Source organism: Triticum dicoccoides, chromosome 2A, assembly GCF_002162155.2.
Source record: "Triticum dicoccoides isolate Atlit2015 ecotype Zavitan chromosome 2A, WEW_v2.0, whole genome shotgun sequence".
Lineage (NCBI taxonomy): Eukaryota > Viridiplantae > Streptophyta > Magnoliopsida > Poales > Poaceae > Triticum > Triticum dicoccoides.
In genome coordinates this window covers 302,389,595-302,395,594 of record NC_041382.1, presented here as the reverse complement: position 1 = coordinate 302,395,594, position 6,000 = coordinate 302,389,595, and positions in this window count along the sequence as shown.

Genomic DNA, 6,000 nt, shown 5'->3' with positions numbered 1-6,000 from the left:
CGTTGGTTCGGACACGACCAAGGCCCCCAGTGATATATAGAAAACAAATGTCAAGGGGTAAACCGGAGGCCGCTTTAAACAGAACCACTCCGTGTAACCTCGCATGATGAGAAAGATAGAGACCCCGCTTTATGAAGCAGAAGCCCCCATGCGATCAATAATATGTTAGGCCAATAAGGCGGGATACCCATGTTTGAACCGCGCATCATGGCAGCAGGTCCTCTTCGGTAATTTTTAACTTTTTTGCAAGAGATAAATTCTTCTTGAATCGGGATCTTGAACCGGATAGTGAGAGCTTCAAAGCTTTGTGGGAGAACAGACGTCCCTTAAACAGGATTGCAAACCGGAGTCTTTATTTTGAGCCGGAAATTTTCTGACGGCCTTTCAACTCGAACTTGCGAGAAATTAATTCCTTTTTGAACCGGACATTGTTAAACCGGATTTGAGAGCTTCAAAGCTTCGTGCGAGACAAATTCTCCTTGAACCGGATTGTAAACCGGATATTTGAGAGCTTCAGTGAGACTGACTTCCTTTAAACCGGATTTTAAACCGGAATCCTTTCTGATGACCCGGAACTTCTTCATTGAGTCGGGATTTTGTAACTGTCATATACTTTCTAAGCCGGAAATTTTCTGACGGCCTTCAAATAATAGTAGCCTCCAGGACCGGGTTATCTTTCCCCCCATCGTCCCGGGGTTCTTAAATTTGCTGAAACTGGCAAGATTTGCTGAGTCATGTCATCGTAGCCCCCGAGTCTCAAGGTGACTCGAGGAGTTGGCTTGAAACTCTCCATATTTGACCGTAATATAAACCGGCATAACTTGTATATCATTGGTGTTGATAGCACGATGTGAATCCACAGAAGGTTGAGGTGACTGCGGTGGGTTATAAATGATCCCATATGAGCTGTGTCAGCAACTCGGCCAATGGTTCCTTCCAACTGGTGATTTGAAGTTAACCAAACTGTAATGGCGGTGACTTGTGCGCCTGCCCATTGAACCACCCAGTGTAGACAACGGTTGATAGTATATGATAATTTGCCTCCATCTTGCTTGAAAGAAAAACCGGGCTACACAAGCTGTAACTTGCTCATACTCAATAAAAAACTCATGCAGACAGGTGCGGCCCGGTGTGTTGATGTAGACCAGGCCACGAGAGGTGGACGGAAAAGATGACCTCAGCATCAGAGGCCGCTCAAATATATGAACCGGCCGCGGTGTTGTAAACCGGTGCGAACGGACGAGTTAACCACGTCATTTTGATGTAGTGAACAATTATCCTGCATCAACCATATTGCAGACCAAGACAAAGATAAACTGCTCTTTGATAAAAAATAATATGTATCAATAAAATATATTTTAGATGGATATCACCTGATGTGCCAGGCCGGAAATAACCCGCCATGAAATTGATGATCGCTATGTGAAGTTGGAAATCGCTCACGGGTGAACCGGCCGCGGCGTGGTAAACCGGTGCGGACGGGAGAATCAGCCGCAACGTTTGTAAGACAGCGCGAACGCGTGAACCGACCGCAAGGTCGGACGGGCGAGTTGTCCGTGGCGTTAGTAAGGCGGTGCGGACGGGCGAGTCGGCCGCCGCGTTGATGTAAACCGAACAGCGGGAGCCACGACTTGCAAGCGTATCCGTCGAGCAACATGACACGGACGGACTCCAGTGCAGAGTTATGCTGGTGCGCGCTCCATATCCGTTGTATAACACCTTTGTCCTAATTGACTATCCTGCGTAAAAATATTACTCGACAAAATAATTGTTCTCACAAATTAATATGTGCTGCTAAAACAGACTAGACGAATATCACCTAATTTATTTTCCGGATGAACGCGGATACCAATACTGGATAATGTTGCATGTACTCTGATGCAGCCTTTAGTATTTACACAGAACCAACAAAGTGCCAGATATAACAACGGCCGGAGGGGTGACTTGAAAGCGACACCGCAGTAGCGGCCCGAACCCACAGTAGCGGCCCAAACCGCAGTTTTTTTTTTCAAACTTGGGCAGGCCATGACCCACTTTGCCTTTGTAGAAACTCCGCTAGTAAGGAGGATCGTTCTGTCCACGCCGGAGACCGACAGGTCAAGCTGGTCCTCAAACGCCCCCCACGGTGGACTCTGCCGAAAAAATCTTCTTGTCCTATTCTCTATTACTTCCATCTCCAGTAGATTTGACTGATGTACTGAGCTAAAGCAGCCGGCCATCGAATAAAATAGCAACCGGTCCCGCTTGATGCAAAGAGGCCTCACGGGAGTAGTACTAGTTGCTGGTTTGATAAAAGCAATGATTAAAAAACGAGTCTGGACCTTGCTGCATAGATTATTCCTTTTCAAAATCTGAGTCTTCACGTGGACTGATCTGACACGACGTCCAGCGGTTTGCAGCACAACTCCGGTCGATCTCGGCAACACGCAACTGTGGCAGCAAAAAAGTGATCTTTCATCTGGATTCGACGTGTCGCCCAGACGCGTGCTCTCTGTAACTTGACGTGCTGTTCAGAACCAAAAAATTGTAACTTGACGTGACTTAGCTTCACGTGAAGGCCCTTGGGACTTGAAACAGCAGCAGCGACTGATTTTCTCAAAACAGCAAACAGGACACTGCGTACTCGGGGCTTCGAGCGTATATACGCAGCAGCGGCAACTTGCGAATCGATATGACGCGGCGTACGGTGGCTCAGCGGAAATCCTGTCGGCTTCCTTCATCAATCTGGCTTCGGTTCATCAGGCCGCGTCGGGCGACGACGCACAGGATGCCGAACCCTAACTTCTCTCGTCTCAAACTTGTATATGCCGCCGCTGAAAAACTTTTTCAATCTTTGACCAATGAACTTCATAGTTGATGTGAATTCTTCCAAACCGGCTCCTGTTCATCCGGAAACTTGTGCACTTCTCAAAACCCGAGATGAGATCCCTCCAAGAACTCAACACCACCATGCGCGCGCCCCATGGTGGGCGCCAACTATCGTGGAATTGTCACGTCAGATGTCCTTAGTGTCAGGACTTAGTCGCGAGGCCAACGCATCTATGTGGTAGCTTGAGAGGGGTTGAGTGGAATCGAGAGACGCAACACAAGACAGGGATTTAGACAGCTTCGGGCCCCGGGAAACATCATCCGGTAAAAACCCTACATGCTGTTTGAGGCTAGGTCTCATTATCATCACGAGGGAGTCGCCGTAAACCGGCTCTCCTCTTTGTGTCTAGCCCTAAGATTGTTTCTTCTTGCTTGTCCCTCTTTGGGGAGCCCTGCCCCTCCTTATATATGTTGAAGGGGCGGGTTACATGTGGAGTCCTATTAGGATTAGGACTAGTCTCCCTTCTAATACAAACCGGATACAAGTCCGGGTCTTCCTTGTAAAGTAAATATTCCTCACGCCTTTTCTCTTAAACCGGCCCACCATAGCATGATCCGGCCTTCCATAAACTGCCCGTTGGGCCACCGGGTCTTGTTGCTCCTCTGACCCGCCTGCCGGATTACCAATGAACCGTAAACCGCCATGTCCAAGTGGGTTGCCAGTGAATCGCCAAATTCTAGCCGGGTCATACATCCGGCGGTTTATACCGCGGGGTATATCCCCGACAGCTTTGGTTTCTGCACCTATTGTTCAACCTCCTGATTGGAATTTACCATTTGAAATTATGTGTGATGCTAGTGATTATGTTGTAGGGGTTGTTCTAGGACAAAGAGTTGATAAGAAATTAAATGTTATTCAATATGCTAGTAAAACTCTAGACAGTGCCCAAAGAAATTACGCTACTACTGGAAAAAAAATTAGCAATTGTATTTGCTTGTGATAAGTTCAGACCTTATATTGTTGATTCTAAGGTAACTGTTCACACAGATCATGTTGCTATTAAATATCTTATGGAAAAGAAAGATGCTAAATCTAGACTTATTAGATGGGTTCTCTTGCTTCAAGAATTTGATTTGCATATTATTGATAGAAAGGGAGCTGAGAACCCCGTTGCAGACAACTTGTCTAGGTTAGAGAATGTTCTTGATGACCCATTACCTATTGATGAGAGCTTTCATGATGAACAATTAGCTGTCATAAATGTCTCTCGTACTGCTCCATGGTATGCTGATTATGCTAATTACATTGTTGCTAAATTTATACCACCTAGTTTCACATACTAGCAAAAGAAAAAGTTCTTCTATGATTTAAGACACTACTTCTGGGATGACCCACATCTTTATAAAGAAGGAGTAGATGGTGTTATTAGACAATCTGTACCTGAGCATGAACATGAATAGATCCTATGCAAGTGCCACTCCGAGGCTTATGGAGGACACCATGTTGGAGATAAAACTGCACACAAGGTATTGCAATCCGGTTTATATTGGTCTACAATCTTCAAGGATGCATGTAAGTTTGATATCTCTTGTGCTGAATGTCCAAGAATTGGTAATATTAGTAGACGTCAAGAAATGCCTATGAATTATTCACTTGTTATTGAACCATTCGATGTTTGGGGCTTTGATTATATGGGACCGTTTCCTTCCTCTAATGGGTACAAACATATTTTAGTTACTATTGATTACGTTACTAAGTGGGTAGAAGCTATTCCAACTTGTAGTGCTGATCATAACACCTCTATTAAGATGCTTAAAGAAGTTATTTTTCCGAGGTTTGGAGTCCCTGGATACTTAATGACTGATGGTGGTTCATATTTTATTCATGGTGCTTTCCGTAAAATGCTTGCTAAGTATGATGTTAACCATAGAATTGCATCTCCATATCATCCACAGTCTAGTGGTCAAGTAGAACTTAGCAATAGAGGGCCTAAATTAATTTTGCAAAAGACTGTCAATAGATCTAGAATGAATTGGTCCAAAAAACTTAATGATGCATTATGGGCCTATAGAACTGCATATAAAAATCCTATGGGTATGTCTCCGTATAAAATGGTTTATGGTAAAGCATATCACTTACCACTTGAATTAGAACATAAGGCATATTGGGCTATTAAATAGCTCAACTATGACTTTGAACTTGTCGGTGAGAAGAGGCTTTTTGACATTAGTTCACTCGATGAATGGAGAACCCGGGCATATGAGAATGCCAAACTGTTTAAAGAAAAAGTTAAAAGATGGCATGACAAAAGGATAGAGAAGCCTGAGTTTAATGTAGGTGATTATGTATTGCTATACAACTCTCGTTTAAGATTTTTTGCAGGTAAACTTCTCTCTAAATGGGAAGGTCCTTACATCATCGAGGAGGTCTATCGTTTTGGTGCCATAAAAATCAACAACTTCGAAGGCACAAATCCGAGGGTGGTAAACGGTCGAAGAATTAAACATTATAACTCAGGTAATCTCATAAATGCTGAAACTAATGTTATTGAAACCGTAACCCTAGAGGAATACATAAGGGACACTTTCCAGAACATTTTAGACTCCGAAAAGGAATAGGTACGTGGTACGGTAAGTAAACCGACTCCAAAATAGTTCTAATGGCAATTTTTCTCCGTTTTGGAATATCTAAGAAAATAGGAAAATAAGAGGTAGACCGGAAAGGCCACAAGGGTGGAAGGCGCGCCCTACCCCCCTGGGTGCGCCCCTGCCTCGTGGGCACCTCGTGTGCTCTCCGGACTCCATTTCCTTCCACGATACTTATTTCGGTCGGTAAAAAATCACTATATAATCTCCCGAAGGTTTTGACCACCGTATCACGCAAATATCCTATGTCTTTGTTTCGAGTTGTTTCTGCTGCAGATTAGAGCAATATGTCATCCCAACATTCGGAGGGAGAAAGCTATGTGGCTGATTAACTTGCAGATCATAAGGTCTACGGGGACTTGGAGCATTGTGGTTGGACCATGGAGGAAGAAGAATACTATGAGCCTAGGGGAAAGGAGGAGACGAGCTCAGATGAAGATGAAATCCCATTACCTCAACCAGGGGACATGCATGTGGAGTTCAAAAATTCAAGCCTCCCCAATAGAGCAAAAAAACCTACGATCGAGTTTATCCCTTTTCGTCTCT